Here is a 19,177-nt window from a genome sequence, read left to right on the forward strand (position 1 = left end):
TCGAGCGTTAGTGTCACACCAGGAAAGGCCAGAGAGCCTGGACCAAGGGACCCCAGACGGGCATCACCCCATGGCAGCCAGCCCAACCCCGGGCCCAGCGCATCCCCACCCCACGGCAGCTGGCCCGACCCTGGGCCCACAGCATCCACCCCCCACAGCAGACGGCCAGACCATGGACCCACTGTGTCCCCACCCCATTGCCCATTGAGATAAGGACATGTTCTTCCACCCAACCCATGACTGACCTGCGGGACTCCCTGCCACAAGATCTCCCTGAGGCTGATGCTCGGCAGGACTCACAGAGGCCTGGGTGTCGATCTGGAGAACAAGGCCATCCCGAGGCACCTCTATAGACAGCACTGAAAACCCCAGCGCCCCATGCAGGGGAGGGAGGGTGAGAGCCGCCTGCCCCCGGCAGAAGCCCAGTGCTCAAGAGGAGCCTGCCCTGGGGTAGATCGTCCCACCGTTGCTTGGGGGGCGGGGAATTCCTGCCCCATCCTCTGGAGCAGCGGGTGCTGGCCACTGTTAAAGGGAGGCACTGGGCCGTGGCGGGCTCTGGGCCAAGCCATTCAAACATCGGCTGTGTGCCCACCATACACAGGGGTGGGAATCCAGGCAAGGTTAACCCTCTCTCGCCCGCCCCCCCCATTCACTGACCAGCCCCCGCTCTCGGCCCTGCCCCCGGCCGTGCCTCCCCAGGACTGAGGCCACCTGCGCCGCAGAGCCGCGGCCAGGAGCGGTGTGTGTCTGTGACCTACTGGGGGGCACAAACACGGCAGCTGCACAATGGTCTTCCCAGCCCCCAGAGAGACAGCAGGTCCCGGGTGCTCCCAGCTTTCCAGCCCTCCCTCCGGAAACACATCCCTCGCTCTGGCTCGACACAAGAAGCTGGGGGACACGTTTCACGGGGACCCTGCCCAGAGTCACACTCTGTGCTGCTGTTCACTTTCCATGCGTCTCGTAACCCTGGCGAACAGCCACAAAACAAAGTGTGCGAATACGGGGCCAACAGTCAGAAACAGCAACGGGTAACTAGGGGTACGTCTACCCTGCAGTAAAACCCCCGCGGCGGGCCCGTGCCCGCGGACTTGGGCTCGTGGGGCTCGGGCTGCGGGGATGTTCCATTGAACTGCTGACTTTTGGGCTTGCGTGGCAGCCCGAGCTCTGGGACCCTCCCACCGCGCAGGGTCCTAGATCCCAGGCTGCAGCCTGAGCCGAAATGTCTACACTGCAGTTGAAGAGCCCAGGCCTGAGTCAGCGGGCACCGGCCAGCCGCCCGCAGGGGTTTTATGGCCGTGCAGATGTACCCCGACGGGCAGTACGAGCAATCCCAGGCAAAATCCTGGAAACCAGATACAGGATTCAATTACTAAAGAATAAAAACAGGAACACTTTGCCTGTTCCATTCATTCCCTCTGGGGCACCTGGCCCTGGCTGCTGTCAGAAGACAGGACACTGGGCTAGGTGGACCATTGCTCTGCCCCAGCTTGGCTGTTCGTACGTTCTTGTGTTCTTAACCGATTTACTGCCATTCAGCAGGGTGTTATGGAAAACAGGTCTTGTCAAACAAACCTGATCTCATTCTTTGATGAGCTGACAAGTCTGGTCGATAAAGGCACTGTGTAGCCGTAATGCACACCGAGGTGTGGGTGAGCCCCGCACAGCATTCTGATCACACCATGAGCATGGCACAGGATCGACAGAGCGCATGTGAAATGGATGAAGACCTGGCTAACTGACAGATCTCAGAAAGTGGTTGTCAAAGGAGACTCGCCAGCGAATGGGGGTGTTTCTGGCACTGGTCAACACCTGCATCGGAGATCTGGCAGGAAATACAGAATCGCTGCTGATACAAAGTGCAGACAACCCAGACATTCACGGAGTGTAAATGAGAAGGCCTGGGCAGTCACACAGAGTAGTCTGGATCACTTGATAGGCTGGCCCCATTCAAACAAAATGGGTTTTCATACAGCCAAATGCAAACTCTTACGTCTAGGACCCAGGGCTGCCGGCCACACCCACGGCATGGGGGCTGTGTGGTGGAGAGCAGAGACTCTGAAGAGGATTTAGGGGTCACAGCAGACAGACAATTCAGCGTGAGCCCGCAGAGCAAAGCAGTGGCAGAAAGGGCTAACGTGGCCCGAGGACGCCTGTACCCGGGAGCGGTGAGGAGGAGCAGGCAGGCGATCTCTCTCTACGCGGCCCTGGTGAAGCCGCGGCAGGATCCTGCGTCTGGTTCTGGGGAGCAGGACATTTTTAGAGGATAATTGCAAAGGGTGCAGAAAAGAGCCACAATAACGAGCTGCGGGCTGGAGAAAAAGCCAGACAGGGCGAGACCGACAGAGGTCAATACAAAAGGGATTGAGAGGCAAACTGACGACGTGGTGCGTGAGTCTCTCCCCAGGGAGAAGATGCCCAGCCCCAGCGGGCTCTGTAAGCTAGCGGAGAAGGGCCGAACAAGAACCAGCAGCTGGAAGCTGAAGCCAGACAAGTTCAGAAGAGGTGGCGTCTCCATCCCCTCAGTCCTTCAAATCCAAACCGTGCCTTTCGGACGGTGCGTTAGCCCAACACGAACGGTTAGGCTCAACGCAGGGCTACCAGGATGGAACGGGATGGCCTGTGACATGCAAATCAGACTAGGGGATCCAATGCTCCTGTGACGAAGTGGGACTGTTCTTAATGGTTCCTCTGAATCATGTGGGGGTGCCTCAGTTTCCCCTAGGCAGTTCTTAAGTATCTAGGGGGTGGGGTAAGGGTGTATGATCATTGCAGAGCCCTAGAGGGCAGGTGTGTGCAGGGGTCTGGACACAGAGAATGGCCAACACCCTGTTTCCTGGCAACTGATGGCCTGGCCCTTCCCCCCTGCAAGGTGAGAGCTTAAGGGTTGGAGAACAAAGGAATCCGGTGACCTCCTGGCCCGGGGAAAGGAACAAAGCCCAGAGGGGGAGGGGCTGGCCGGGACATGGAGTGAAGGGCAGACGGGGTTGTCTGGCTCACTGCCCCCCAAAATGGACCCAGCTGAGGGGTCCTGTTCTCTGCACCTACAAGCTCTGTGTTAGACCATGTTCCTGTTGTCTAATAAACTTTCTGTTTTACTGGCTGGCTGAGAGTCACGTCTGACTGCGGAGTTGGGGGGCAGGACCCTCTGGCTTCCCCAGGACCCCGCCTGGGCGGACTCGCTGTGGGAAGCGCACGGAGGGGCAGAGGAGGCTGAATGCTCCGAGGTCAGACCCAGGAAGGTGGAAGCCGGGTGAGCTGTGTGTCCTGCAGACAGGCTGCTCCCAGAAAGGAGACTTCCCCAGAGTCCTGTCTGGCTTCGTGGGGAGCAGTTCCAGAGCATGGCCCAGGGACTCTGTGACAGCTCCCTTCTGGCCTTAACCGCTGTGAATCTACGAACAAAGCATTATAGTCAAGTTGGAGATTTTCACTTGTGGGGGCTGCATCTTAGGAATTCCTTTACCAAACGACCCCAAATTTTCACCACAAGCTCCCCGGCAGCCCCTGAGCTGCTCCACAGATTTTCAGGCTGATCAGAGGACACAGGCGGATGTTACAGAACATAAAAAATTCAGCTTTCAACAGAAACACAGCTGCAAGTGTCACTAGCCCGCAGCTCCAGGCCTCGCAGCCTATCCCCCGCCCCTCTGTCTAACCCCAGGATCTGCCTCCTGCACCCCTCCGCCACCTCCTTAGCAGCTCCGCAAGTGCTGCCCATCATCATGCCACCCTGAGCCCGGCATTCACCCAGCTCTGCCAAGCGGCTCCAAGCCTGCGGGGGCTGGGCTGCTGCCAGGCACCCAAACCAGAGCCGCTCCATTTCGCAGCTAGAGACAGATGATGACAGAGTCCTTCCCAGAGTGTGTGTCCATCCGTGTGTGCCCCTGTCCGCCCGTGTGTCGCTGTGTGTCCGTCCGTGTGCGTGGCCGCAGAGAGCAGCGCCCTGCGGAAGTGCTCACCCCTTCTGCTGAGAAGAGCCCAGACCCGAAGGGCAGCGCTGTGCAGCTCCCAGCCTCCTCTCGCTCATTAGCCATCACCTCCCCCACCTTGTCTCTCTCGATCCGGGGACCGGCAGGGCTACCCCACGGCACATGGCCCGTGCCCACAGCTTTCCCTGCCCCCAAGCGCTGCAGCTGCCACCCTTCCTGCCCCGAGGCGGTGCCCGGTCTCTGCAGCAGGGCTGCGGTGCCCGAGGGGAAGGCTGGCAAGCGCTGGGCCATTCCTGAGTCCCTGGGGAGGGGACAGCGGCTGTCACATGAGCTCACCCAGGGCAGGAGCTAAGGGGAAGCCAAGGCCCCGCAGGGGGCCAGCGTGACCCCCCCTTCCCTCTGTCTTGGTCACTCCCGCAGCAGAGAGACCCTTCCAGCAGCAGGGAACCTGCCTGCCTCCCTTCCCCGATCCTGCCCCATGGCCTGGCCCTCCCCACACACAGACAGCAGGGGGGACAGCATCCAGGAATGCAGCCTCCCTGCCCTGCAGGTCTGTGACCCCCCCACACATGACAGCCCACTGCTGTTCCCCCAAGCATCTGTGCCCACAGCCACGGGCGGGCAACAGAGCCTGGCCACCAGGCAACCAGCCCCTGGCACTGGGGTGCAGGGCCAGGGAGCGACAGCAGCTGCTTCAGCAGAGAAAGGGGCTGGCTCCTGCGAACGGGTGCAAAGCGCAGCGGGTAGGGTGACCATACGCGCCGTTTTGGCTGGGATAGTCCCTTTTCTAAACCCTGTCCAGGGCGTCCAGACGTTTTTTTGGCAAAGCTGGGCATTTGTCCCGTTTTCTCTTGCCAGCTGATCATCAGTTTTGCCAAAAAAACCCTCACTGGAACGTGCCGGGGAGGGGGGCAAGCGACAACATCTGCCCTGCGTGGGAGGGAGGGCTAGGGAGAGTGGCTTGGGCTGGGACAGCCATGCGCGGCCAGTGGGGGGGCGTAGAGGGGGCCTCAGGCTGGCCCCGTGTGCAGGCAGGCAGCAGGGAGGTTGGGCTCGCACAGGGGGGCACAGGCTGGCCCCATGAAGAGTCCCATTTTCCCTAACAGCAGGCGGGGGCAGCCCTGAACAGCTCTGGGGCTGTTCCACCCAGCTGAGGGCAGCAGGGTGGGCGTGTGGGCATGTGTGCACACCCACACCCACGCCAGCCCATTTCGTTGCACGGAAGCCCATCAAAGGTCAGCCTCTGGTAGCGCACTCACCCTGGCACTGGGGGCGTGGGGATTATCCCAGCAGTCTCATGTGCCAGGCGCTGGACACTGACTCCTGGGCTCCCCCCAGCCCCTTGCAGGTCTCCAGAGAGGGGGGTGCTGGGATGAAGAACCCCCTGAGCTTGTTGCACTGCAGCAGCTCTGAGCAACTCTGGACATGCCCTGATTTCCAGGGCACCTGCCAGTCCCCCAGGTTCAAGCCCTAAATTCCAAGGTTGACTTTAATGAATCTCTGCCTTGCCAGCCCCCCATACCCAGAAACCAGGGGCAACGCTGAGTCTCCCCTTTGCCCCAGACCCTGAAATGCTGGGACTGGGGTCCCGTTTTCCAGCTTATCTCCCAGACTGAGAGCCGAGAGTCTCACAAATGCCCTGCCTCGGGGAACTGGGGTTTATGGGAGACGAAACATTGCGAGGCTCTCCATGGAACAGCAGGAGCTGGGGGCGCGGAGCCCAGCCCCAGTGTGGGAGAGACCCCGGTGCAGCTGAGTCAGGCTGCAATGGTGCTAGAGCCCTGGGCCCCCCGGCCTGCAAGCCGCGTGCTGGGGCGTTCAGCATTCACTGGGTTTCTGGGGGGTGGGGAAGCTTGTGTCCTCCGGCCATCCTGGGAGAACAGCCCTGAGTGGGACAGTCCCGCTCAGGATGGGTCAGCCCAGAGGAATCAGGCAGCTCGAACACAGCAGGACCCCCACCCTGGCCTCTCCAACTAGGCCAGCCCCAGGGCGCCCAGCGGCTGGGATGGTGGGCAACAGGTGGGCCCGGAGGCTCTGTGCCCTCATTCCCAGGGAGCAGCGTTCACTCCCCCTGTGCTCCACCATTGTTTATCACGGGATAGCGCAGAATCACAGGGAAATAAACGCAAACCAAGGTGCTGTTCTTGGCACAGAGGAAGCTGCGTCTCCAGCCGAGCTATGGGTGTGGGGTGAGGGCACCCTGCCAGCACCAGCCAGGGTCTGTACCCCTCTGTGGCAGCCCCCACACTGGGGGAAGCCAAAGGAACTAGAGCCAGCAAGAGTTATCACCTTTGAAATGCAAATAAACCAGCACCCCCGCCCAGGCGAGCCCACCACAACCCCAGCCACAAGGCAACTCTTCAGGCCTCCCCCCCTTCAACAGCCACTTCTCGAGTCTCGGGAGAGAGCACACGGAAATACACAGATATGATCGATAACGCCATTCTCTTACCTTGGGTGCCTCTCCAAGCAGCTTTGTTTGTGTCCGTCTGCACAGAAAGTCTCTTTTCCCAACCTGCACTAACTCTGTGTTTTAACTAGAGACAGGTTTCAGAGTAGCAGCCGTGTTAGTCTGTGTTCGCAAAAAGAAAAGGAGTACTGTGGCACCTTAGAGACTAACCAATTTATTTGAGCATAAGCTTTCGTGAGCTACAGCTCACTTCATCGGATGCATTCAGTGGAAAGTGTAGAAGATCTTTTTATATACACACAAAGCATTGTGCTGGAAATGGCCCAACTTGATTATCATACACATTGTAAGGAGAGTGATCACTTTAGATAAGCTATTACCAGCAGGAGAGTGAGATGGGAGGAGGTATTTTTTCATGCTTTGTGTGTATATAAAAAAATCTTCTACACTTTCCACAGTATGCATCCGATGAAGTGAGCTGTAGCTCACGAAAGCTTATGCTCAAATAAATTGGTTAGTCTCTAAGGTGCCACAAGTACTCCTTTTCTTTTAACTAGAGACGTGAATACGTAGAAAGTTCCAAAATGCTCCCAAAGAAAATCCACGGAGTCTAGTTCCTGAATTCGTAGCTGCCGTTTGATTTTGCCCTTTCCAGCCAGTTCTTACTCTTAATGGCAACATCACAGCATCTTTCGCCGGGCACGAAACTTTCACCGTTCGCGGCCCCAGTGTATCGTGAGCATAACGCAAATCTTTAGACCCATGGGAAAAAAATCTGGCGGATTAATTTTTTTTTTCAGGCAACTGGCAAATCCATAAAAAAAAACGGCCAGGCCGGGCAAATACCGGCCAGGTGGTGACCCTAGAACCAGCGTGGCTCAAGGGAAAGGCAGAACAATGAAGTGCATTGGTGGGGTGTGTGACGAAGTGGGACTGTTCTTAATGTTTCCTCTGAATAGTGTGGGGGTGCCTCAGTTTCCCCTAGGCAGTTCTTAAGTCTCTAGGGGGTGGGATAAGGGTGTATGATCATTGCAGAGCCCTAGGTGTGTGCAGGGGTCTGGACACAGAGAATGGCCGACACCCTGTTTCCTGGCAACTAATGGCCTGGCCCTTCCCCCCTGCAAGGTGAGAGCTAAAGGGTTGGAGAACAAAGGAATCAGGTGACCTCCTGGCCCGGGAAAGGAACAAAACCCAGAGGAGGAGGGGCTGGAGAGAGTTTCAGTTTGGGGCTGGCTGGGACATGGAATGAAGTGCAGACAGGTTGTCTGGCTCACTGCCCCCCAAAATGGACCCAGCTGAGGGGTCCGGTTCTCTGCACCTGCAAGCTCTGTTCCTGTCGTCTAATCAACCTCTGTTTTACTGGCTGGCTGAGAGTCCCGTCTGACTGCGGAGTTGGGGGGCAGGACCCTCTGGCTTCCCCAGGACCCCGCCTGAGCGGACTCGCTGTGGGAAGCGCACGGAGGGGCAGAGGAGGCTGAATGCTCCGAGGTCAGACCCAGGAAGGTGGAAGCCGGGTGAGCTGCGTGTCCTGCAGACAGGCTGCTCCCAGAGAGGAGACTTCCCCAGAGTCCTGCCAGGCTTCGTGGGGAGCAGTTCCAGAGCATCGCCCGGGGACTCCGTGACAGGGTGCAGGGGGCTGCAGGTGGGGTGTGAGGGGCACTGGCAGAGCTGGGTGGGGAGCTCAGGGCTGCGATAGCTGGGCGGTGGGGGTATTGATGGGGATTGGGGGTAGCGGAGTGCCGTGGGGAGGGACAGGAATAGCAGGGAAGCTGCAAGTCCGGATCCAAGTGTGTTGACAAGTTTGTGACAAGGCCTAGAACAGCGACTCCCCCTCAGGGCGCCCTGAACTCACTCTTGATGCAGGGGGATGTGACAGGTCACCTCAGCAGACAGAGAGGGGTCGAAACCAAGCCCAGCCCAGCACGATCTCTGCACCTCTGAGCAGAGCCGGCTCACGCTGTGTGCGTGTAGGGGGTTTGTTAGCTCCTGCCGCCTGTCGGTCTATTAACCCCTTCGCCCGTGATAAGGCGTCTCTCTGTTCCGTTCTAGCTTGTTGTAAAGCCTCAGCTTGGTCTGACAATCCGCGCTGAAGTTCAGCAAACTGGGCCCGTCGTTCTTCAATTCCAGCCATGGTAGGGTCTGGACCAGGCCCGGACAGCGCTACCAGAACTCAACCAGTAAACCAGTGGGGTGGACCCTGTGGAAAGGATCCTGTTCGTGACACCAGTTATGTAAGCGGGGGAATGGTCCCGCTCTTGTGGGGAACTTTCCTGGCTTCTGACCTACCCCAGTGAAGTGGGCTAGCGAAAGGATCTGAGTCCTCGCTCCCTCTTCCTTTACCCAGTGGCCTCCCTGCCCTTGAGGACTCCCCTTCCACTCTCCCGTCTGGCAGAGTCCTCGTAACCCCAACAAGGCTGGGCCCAGGATTCCTGGGGGCTCGACCCCCAACCCTGCTGCGGTCACCTAGGACAGGGGCTAGGGTGTCCCCACTCCGAGGTACTCTCTCTGCACTGGGCACTTCTCTGACCCACTGATTATTACATACAAGTTAAAGCAAATGCAAGTTATTTAATCAACAATTAATTTTAAAAAGAGTAAGGGAAAATGGGAAAGGTGAAAGGAAACACATCAGCCCGCTTGTGGCAGGGAACGTCACAAACAGTGTCTCTGGAACGTCAGGGCCGTTCACAGTCTGTTCCCTGTAAGTCCCAGGCCCCCTGCTCCGGCCCTGGCTGTGCTGCAGGGATGCTGTGGGTCGGACACTTGCTCTGGTGGTGGCCACAAGCTCTCAGGCTCTAAGTGGTAGGACTCTTCTTCCCAGCGTCACCCCCGCCCTGTCGGGGTTACGATCCAAGCCTGGCCTGCAGAGCCCCTTGGCTGAGGCATCCCCCTGTGCTGGGCCCACTGCCCAGGGTCCCCCTCACTCTCTCCAGCTGCTCACCGCACCCAGCTCCGGACGGCTCCAGCCCCAGCCCCAGCCCCACTCGGTCTCTGCACGGCTGCTGCTCTGCCTCCCGCTCCCTGCGCTGCTTCGCTGGCCCCTCTGGCTCTGGGTGCTGCAGCTCTGCTCCCAGGACAGGTCTGCTCTCTCTGGGCTGTGCCTCTGGCTTTGGGGCTGCAGCTCTGCTCCCCAGCTCAGCTCAGGCCCCTGCTTTCTCCTTAGCTTAGCCCCACTCTGTCTGACTCAGGCAGTTCCAGCTCACACAGAGGAGGGGACTCTCTCCCCCCCCGGCCTCCTGACTCCCTGATTAGCCTGCCCGCCCTGTGTCACGGAGTCCCCGGGCGACGCTCTGGAACGGCTCCCCCTGAAGCCAGTCAGGACTCTGGGGCAGTCTCCTTTCTGGGAGCAGCCTGTCTGCAGGACACACAGCTCACACAGCTTCCACCTTCCTGGGTCTGACCTCGGAGCATTCAGTATCCTCTGCCCCTCTGTGCGCTTCCCACAGCGAGTCCACCCAGGCGGGGTCCTGGGGAAGCCAGAGGGTCCTGCCCCCCAACTCCGCAGTCAGACGGGACTCTCAGCCAGCCAGTAAAACAGAAGGTTTATTAGATGACAGACACACACACAGACACGCCCACTGTAGACACGCAGACACGCCCACCACATGCACTCACACACGCAGACACACCCACCATGTGGACATGTCCGCCACATGCACTCACACACCCACGCAGACACGCCCACCACATGCACTCACACACGCAGACACACCCACCATGTGGACATGTCCGCCACATGCACTCACACACCCACACAGACACGCCCACCACACGCACTCACACACACAGACACTCCCACTGTGTGCACGCACCCACATAGACATGCAGACACACCCACCACATGCAGACCTTGTAGGTGCAGAGAACCGGACCCCTCAGCGGGGTCCATTTTGGGGGGCAGTGAGCCAGACAACCACGTCTGCACATCACCCCATGTCCCCAGCCAGCCCCAAACTGAAACTCCCTCCAGCCCCTCCTCCTCTGGGCTTTGTCCCTTTCCCGGGCCAGGAGGTCACCTGATTCCTTTGTTCTCCAACCCTTTAGCTCTCACCTTGCAGGGGGGATGGGCCCAGGCCATCAGTGGCCAAGAAACAGGGTGTTGGCCATTCTCTGCGTCTAGACACCTGCACACACCTGCCCTCCAGGGCTCTGCAACGATCATACACCCTTACCCCACCCCCAGATACTTAAGAACTGCCTAGGGGAAACTGAGGCACCCCCACACTATTCAGAGAAAACATTAAGAACAGTCCCACTTCGTCACACCCTGTCATTCAGGCTGACCTGGAGCATTGGCCTCTCCCCATTGTTCCTTGGGACTATCAGTCTCAGCGTCCTGATTCCCCATCGACCCTTCCCCTTTGAGTACTGGGAGCTAGCAACTAAAGCACCCCCACTGAATGTTAGTAAGGGGGCAACAGTCCCCTTACAAGTGCATGCGTGTGTGTGTGCACACAGTGGGTGTGCCTGTGTGTGTGTGCATGTGGTGGGTGTGTCTGCATGTCTGTGTGGGTGCGTGCACACGGTGGGAGTGTCTGTGTGTGTGAGTGCGTGTGGTGGGCGTGTCTGTGTGGGTGTGTGAGTGCATGTGGCGGGCATGTCCACATGGTGGGCGTCTGCGTGTGTGAGTGCATGTGGTGGGCGTGTCTGTGTGGGTGTGTGAGTGCATGTGGTGGGCGTGTCTGTGTGGGTGCGTGCACACGATGGGCATGTCTGCGTGGGTACATGGTGTATGCACCCGCGTGTCTGCCTTACATTCACCCAGCCCTCTTAGCCTCCTGCTTGCAGTGGACGCCCTCCCCCTGCACCCACCCCCCGCTGGTGGGTCTCACTGAAACTCCATGGAGCCGAGCCTCCCTCCCTGCCTGGAGCCGACCGCCCAGGGTGGAACCCAGCCCTGCCGCTCTGGGCTCCTCCAGCCCGGCATCCTCTGCAGAGAGCGAATGGGGTGGTGGCAAGCGAGGCTGACCTTGCGAGGGGCCCCCAGCACTCAGAGGGGGGCTGCAGCCCCAGCAGTCCTGGGGTCTCCACGTTCTGATGCCTGTGACGCCCAGTGCAGGGTGAGCCAGGTGCACCAGACCCCTTGGGGCTGCTGTCTGTCCCCCAAAACCGGCCTCCCCGCCGACACAGCCGGTGCCTCCCCCAGCCCCAGCCGTGCTCGAGCCGGTGGCCAAGCGACCCCGCAGCCAGGGGGCGCGGAGGAAGAGAAATCAGCAACAGCCACCCGCGGGCGGCTCCAGGCCTCTGCGCGGAGCGATGGCGCCCGCAGAGACCTCCCCCCATGACCCTGCCCAGCCGAGCCAGGCTCTCCCCAGACACAGCGGCAGCGAGAGGGAGAACGGTGCCCGGGGTTCAACCCTCAACGCGATGTGCGACCCCATCTGGGGGGGCGGGGGCAGACCTGCCCCGGACAGAGCCACGAGGTGCCCGTTTGCCTCGCTCTCCCAAGTCTAGGGCCCGCCAGGCTGCGGGTCAGCAGGTGCCTCTCCCCACGGCGGGATATGTTCGCTCCTGGCACCGCGCCCAGGCTGCTGCCCTCCGCTCCGACGGGATCAGCATGCAGGGGTGCGGCCCCAATCTTTGTGACAGGCCCTGTCTCAGCGGCGTCCCATCATGAGCAGTCAGACGGCAGCTGCCTCCCGGCGCCTCGGCGTGGACAGATGGGACATGACAGGGCCCAGCGCAGCCTGTCCCCTCTACGGGCGGCGACTCGGGGTGCAGCGCAGCGGGGACGGTCAGCCTGCCATCCCGGCCGGCCGCAGGGACCCACCGGGCACACAGCACGCTGGGACACTAGGCTGGGCTGCAACCCACCTGGGGGGGCGCGGGCACAGACGCAGCCCTGCGAGACGCTGCCCCGCAGTCAGGATAGGGCCACAGAGTGACGGGAGCCCACGGGCAGGAACCGGAGTCCGGACACTGGACAGCGCGGGAGGAGACCCAGCCCCCAGTGCTCCACAGACCCCCCCCAAGCTCCAACCCCCCTCATGCCCCACAAATTCCCCCAAATGCCAGCCATTCCCTATGCCCCTCAGGACCCCCCCCCAAACCTCAGCCCCCCTGTACTGCACAGACTCCTCCCAAGCCCCAGCCCCTCTCGGCTGCCCTATGGGACTCCCCCCATCCCTGCCCCTCCTTGTGCTACAGCCAGTGAGTGGCATCAGATGAGCAGAGGGACAGGGAGACTGGCCTGGCAGCCAGGCCCGCACACCAGTCCTGCCCGCACTGGCCGTGGCCTTGTCCACAGCTCTGGGGCTGGCACTGTCGTTCGGGGCCTTGTGCAGTCCTGCCAGCCCAGCCGGGTCGGGTCCAGCTCTGCCCTGCGACACGCGAGCAGCCCACTCGGTTCTGGCACCTGGCGCCCTGTCAGCCCAGGGCTTGCCACAGCGCACTGCCCGGCTCCCCAGCTGCGGCAGGGCACCGCGGGGAGAGGACGCTGGGGACACAGTGGGGAGCAGAGGGAATGCTTGGTGGGGGTGTGGTAGGTCAGAGGCAGGGGGCAGGGTCCACCTGCTGCGGCCAAATCCCCCAAGGCCTGATCGATGGTCCCCTGTGACACGCTGCCGGTTACACGGCGTGCTCGATGCACCATTGTGCGCAGGCAGAGTGTGCGACAGACGTGCAACAGGCGTGCATGCTAGTGACCCCTCGTGGGGTGGGGGGGAGGCCTCAGTGGGCCAGGAACAAGAAGCAGCAGGCCAGGAACAAAGCATGCTCTGCTGTGGGGACCCCAGGCTCCCCGTGAGCTCAGCCGGTGTGGCCTGGTCCTTCCAGGGCAGTGCCTGGGCTGATTCCGTGGCTCGGCCCTGGGAACTGGCCGAGTTCGGGGGTGCCACTGTGTGACATGCAGGGGAGACGCCTCACGGAGGCTGCGGGACACAGACAGACCCTCTGGCTCCCTCCCTCCTCCCCAGACTAGCCCAGCCCGGGCCGCCCGCTGCCCCCGCGCCCTGGCCTGCCGACTCCATGCCGAGGATGGGGGCAGTCACTGCCAATAGGGCCGCGAGAAGCCGCGTCTGATGCTCCGGTGAGAACCCCAGGGGCTGCTGGGAAACCAGGTGGGGCCCACAGGGAGAAGCAGGAGCCAGCAGGGGGCTGGGGGGCACACCTGGAGATATGGGCACAGGTGCCCGTCACACCCGCCTTTGGCCCCGTCTCTGTGTTGGGCTGGAGGTCGGGGCAGACGTGCAAGACGTCAGGGCCACACCCCTAGGCCCCGGCCCTTTGGCATCGACTCCAACAGCCAGGCCCCGAGCCGCAGGACTCCACCCGGCGTCCGCACCCCAACCAGCGGAGCAGGAAATCCGAGCCCAGCGGTGCTCGGGGAGCAGCCCCTAAAGCCTCAACGGACCAGCCTCCGGGCGCAGGAAATCAGACACATCCCTGCCTGCAGCCATCCCCACTGCAGCCCTGCACAACCAGACAGCAGCAGCCGCCCAAACCAGGGGGGACCTCGGGGCACAAAGCCCCCCGCCATGCCTGAGCCCAGAGAGCGGGACGCAAAGCAGAGCCAGAGACGGGACCCAGACACCAGGGAGCGGCGGGGGACAGGACCGCGACAGCAAATGGACCCGGGACCCAGGGGCTCCCACGCCAACTGCAGCGTGGAGGGGGCTGGCCCCACCCGCCTGAGCCGCAAGAGACCATCACTGGCTCGCGGCGGCCCAGCTGGTCCACGGTCGGGCAGCGACGCCCCGGCAGGAAGCCACGAACGAGCCGTGCAGGCTCCCCGCAGTGCGCAGGGCAGTGCCACTGATACCCCCTCCGGCCCAGCCCGTGCCCCTCCTGCCGGGCGCCGGGCCCCCTGCTTCTCCCTGCCCCGGCCCTGGAGTCAGGGCCCAGCAGCGGCTGGGGAAGAGCCGGGAGCGTCTGCCAGCCCCTGCCCTGCAGGCCCCCTGCCTGTCCCGGGCACCGAGCCACCAAGACGGGGGCATTTACACACACCCCGCGCCTGACACCACACCGTGCTGCGCACCTGCACATGCTGGCACACAAGCACTCTCACCCCGTGCGCACACCCCCGTCACACCCGCCCCATAACACACACGCACACACCCCGCAAACCACACACACAGTGCAGCCCCCGTGACACACACAACATAACACCCCCTCAGTCACACCCGCCCCATAACACACACACACACACACACTGTAAACCCCACACACAGCGCACCCCCGTGACACACACACCTCAGCGTAACACCCCCCAGTCACACCCACCCCATAACACACACACACACACCCCGCAAACCACACACACAGTGCAGCCCCCGTGACATACACACAACATAACACCCCCTCAGTCACACCCGCCCCATAACACACACACACACACACACACTGTAAACCCCCCACACAGCGCACCCCCGTGACACACACACCTCAGCGTAACACCCCCCAGTCACACCCGCCCCATAACACACACACACACTGTAAACCCCACACACAGCACACCCCTGTAACTCACACTTCACAGCTTAACATCCCCTCAGTCACACCCACCCCGTAACACACACTGTAAACCCCACACACAGCGCACCCCCGTGACACACACACCTCAGCGTAACACCCCCGTCACACCCGCCCCATAACACACACGCACACACCCCGCAAACCACACACACAGTGCAGCCCCCGTGACACATACAACATAACACCCCCTCAGTCACACCCGCCCCATAACACACACACACACCGTAAACCCCCCACACAGCGCACCCCCGTAACTCACACACCACAGCTTAACATCCCCTCAGTCACACCCGCCCCATAACACACACGCACACACCCCGTAAACCACACACACAGTGCAGCCCCCGTGACACACACAACATAACACCCCCTCAGTCACACCCGCCCCATAACACACACACACACACACTGCAAACCCCCCACACAGCGCACCCCTGTAACTCACACATCACAGCTTAACGCCCCCCCAGTCACACCCACCCCATAACACACACAGTAAACCCCACACACAGCGCACCCCCGTGACACACACACCTCAGCGTAACACCCCCCAGTCACACCCACCCCATAACACACACAATAAACCCCCCACACAGCGCACCCCCGTGATACACACACCTCAGCATAACGCCCCCCAGTCACACCCGCCCCATAACACACACACACACACACACCGTAAACCCCCCACACAGCGCACCCCCGTAACTCACACACCACAGCTTAACGCCCCCCCAGTCACACCCACCCCATAACACACACTGTAAACCCCACACACAGCGCACCCCCATGACACACACACCTCAGCATAACACCCCCCAGTCACACCCGCCCCATAACACACACACACACACTGTAAACCCCACACACAGCGCACCCCCGTGACACACACACCTCAGCGTAACACCCCCCAGTCACACCCACACTGTAAACCCCACACACAGCGCACCCCCGTGACACACACACCTCAGCGTAACACCCGCCAGTCACACCCACCCCATAACACACACACACACACTATAAACCCCACACACAGCGCACCCCCGTGACACACACACCTCAGCGTAACACCCCCCAGCCACACCCACCCCATAACACACACACACACACACCGTAAACCCCACACACAGCGCACCCCCGTGACACACACACCTCAGCGTAACACCCCCCCAGTCACACCCGCCCCATAACATACACACGCGGAGCGCACCCCCCATAACACACACACAGCAAAGCACCCCCAGTCACAAGGCGGTGGTGACACCACACAGCATCACACCCACACCGTGTCACACCTCCCCACACACAGTGTCACACACATACATAGAGAGCATCATGTCGCCCCTCCCACACACAGGGTCACTCTCCCACACACAGGGTCACACACTTTCCCAAGGTGTGTGGACAGTGGCGCCCGGCCAGCCCTTTCCCTGCTCCCCTCCCCTGCAAGGGGGACCCCAGGGCTGGAGCTAACGCGGACCCCGCTCAGCTCAGCGCTGCCGCGGGCGAGGTCCAAAACCACGGGAGGTGGGAGATGATCCTGAGCTCCTGGAACTGGCCAGCTGGGAGCACCCAGACCCACATCCCTCGGCAAAGGGGCAGGCCTGGGAACACCTGCCCCAGGGGCAGCCCTGGCCCCCACCCCAGGATGGAGGATGGGGGTCAGGTCAGAGCTCTGAGTCCATCCAAGGCTCCAGGCTGGCTCTGTGCAGAAGGTCCCCTCGGCTCCCCACGGTCCTGAGGTGCCCGGCTGTGTGTGTGTGTGTGTGTGTGTGTGTGTGTGACGCTGACTCTGTGTGTGTGCGACTGGCCGTGTGTGTCGGTGGCTGTGAGCGTGGCTGTGTGACACTGAGCGTGTGTGTGGCTGTGGGTTGGTTTTCTCACCCTCTCCTCTCTCCCCCCCGGCTGCTGTCCCTCTCCTAGTATCACCTGCACATACCGGCTCACGCAGACGCTTGCTTGTGCACTCACACACACACTTGTGCACACACACGCACACTCGCGTGCACATTCACCCTCACACACGCCCCCCCCCCCGCCCCTTTGCAATGACTGTCTTGAACGTGCAGGAAATACCAAGAAGGGGCTGTGGGTTCCCCCGAGCCCCGGCCGCCCCCCGGCCCCGGCCGCCCCCGAGCCCCGAGCCGAGCCCCGGCCGGCCCCTGCCCCGAAGATGGGGGGAGGAATCGCCCTCCCGTCCTGGGGGGTCACTCGATCGCCCCCCGCCCCCCCGCGCGGAGCCCGGTCCCAGCGCGCGCTCACCGTGTGCCGGGGCCCCGGGAGGGACCCTCCGCCCGCAGCGACCCCGGCCTGTGCCGGCGCGGAGCAGCCCCAGCCTCCGCCCCCCGCGCCGCCGCCGCCGCTCGCTCCCCGCCGGTGCCTGCGACTGGCCGCCGAGCGCCCCGGCCCCGCGCGGCCGCCTCGGCTCGGCCCGCGCCCCGCCCCGCGCCGCCCCGCACCCCCCGCGCAGCCCCCGAGCCCGGGCACGCACCCCCCGCGCAGCCCTGCGCACACCCAGCCCCGTGCACACCCCCCGGGCACGCACCCCCTGCGCAGCCCTGCGCACACCCAGCCCTGTGCACATGCCCCGGGCAGCCCTGCGCACACCCAGCCTTGTGCACACCCCCCCGACCCCGAGCACACACACCCCTGCGCAGCCCTGCGCACACCCAGCCCTGTACACACACCCCGTCCGCTCAGCCCTGCGCACACACACCCTCCCCGAGCCCGGGCACGCACCCCCCGCGCAGCCCTGCGCACACCCAGCCTTGTGCACACTCCCCCGACCCCGAGCACACCCCCCCCCGCGCAGCCCCGTGCACACCCAGCCCCAGCCCTGTGCACACACCCTCCCCGAGCCCGGGCACGCACCCCCTGCGCAGCCCTGCGCACACCCAGCCCTGTGCACACACCCCCGACCCCGGGCACACACACCCCCGCGCAGCCCTGTGCACACCCAGCCCTGTGCACACACCCTCCCCGAGCCCGGGCACGCACCCCCCGCCCAGCCCTGCGTGCACCCAGCCCTGTACACACACACCCCCCTGCTCAGCCCTGCGCACACACACACCCCCGACCCCGGGCACGCACCCCCCGCCCAGCCCCTGTGCACACCCAGCCCTGTGCACACACCCCCGCACAGCCCTGTGCACACACACACACCCCGAGCCCGGGCACGCACCCCCCGCGCAGCCCTGTGCACACCCAGCCTTGTGCACGCACACACAGCACACACCCCAACCCCGGGCACACACACCCTGCACAGCCCCCAACACTGGGCACACACAGCCCTGTGCGCACACACACTGAACACACTCCGACACTGTGCACACACACCCCACACAGCTCTGTGCACACCCAGCCCTGTGCACACACACCCCCCGACCCCGGGCATACACACCCCTCACAGCCCTGTGCATACACTGCACACCCCTGTGCACACAGAGCCCTGTACACACACACACTGCACATCCCCAGCCCCATACACCCACTAGTACACACTGTCCTGTACAAACCCTCCTCCCTGTGCACACACTGCACACACCTTGCCCTGTGCACACACACTGCACATCCCTCCTTGCCCTGCCCAGGACACACACAGTGCACACATCTCCAAGCATGCACCGCATACAGCCCTGTGCACACATGCACACTGCATACGCTGCCCCTCACAGAGACTGCACACCACATATCCTACCCTTAAACCACGTACACCCCACCACATGCACCCACTGCACCCCACACACTGCCCTGCACACCCTCCACACGTGTGCACACACACCGCGCACACTCCACACTGTGGCTCTCCCACATGCACAGCCTCTCCCCACGCACACCCTGCACACACACTCCTACACCACACCCACACCCACCGCAAACCCCACCCTTTGCACATGCACACCTTGCCCCACACACCCACATACTCACACACTGCCACACACACTGCCCTGCACACATACACACACACACACTGCCCGCTGTCCCACACACCGCACACACCCTGCACACAGTCTCCCACGCCATACCCACTGCAAACCCTACCCTTTGCACTTGCACACCTTGCCCCCCACACACTACACACACTGCCCGCTGTCCCACACACTGCACCCCCCCACACTCTGCCCTGTGCATACACACCCCCCAGCTCACACTCTTTTCCTACTGCACACCGCACACGTACGCACACCTGCACACACACACACGCACACCCCCTCCTCCCGGGTGCCCCACACCCTTCCTTCTAGCGTAGGCACACATACGCCAAGGGTGCTTGGGGAGGGCTGGGCTGCGAGGGGTTAACCCAGCTCCCTGCTTATCTAGCAGGGAACTGGCCTCTGTTTAGTGCAGCAGCAGCCGGGAGGGATTTACCTGC

The 19,177-nt window shown here is 62.3% G+C and overlaps 1 protein-coding gene across 1 annotated transcript in view; it reads right to left on the reverse strand.

Moving 5' to 3' along the window:
* The window catches only part of PRRT4 (proline rich transmembrane protein 4), a 33,575-nt gene extending 16,389 nt beyond the window's left edge, over positions 1-17,186 (reverse strand). Inside the window, exon 1 of the mRNA XM_037889497.2 lies at positions 17,068-17,186. The gene's annotated coding sequence lies outside the window, so the exon portion shown is untranslated. The remainder of the gene's footprint in view (positions 1-17,067) is intronic.
* Between the last annotated feature and the right edge of the window lie 1,991 nt (positions 17,187-19,177).

Source organism: Chelonia mydas, chromosome 1 (assembly GCF_015237465.2).
Source record: "Chelonia mydas isolate rCheMyd1 chromosome 1, rCheMyd1.pri.v2, whole genome shotgun sequence".
Lineage (NCBI taxonomy): Eukaryota > Metazoa > Chordata > Testudines > Cheloniidae > Chelonia > Chelonia mydas.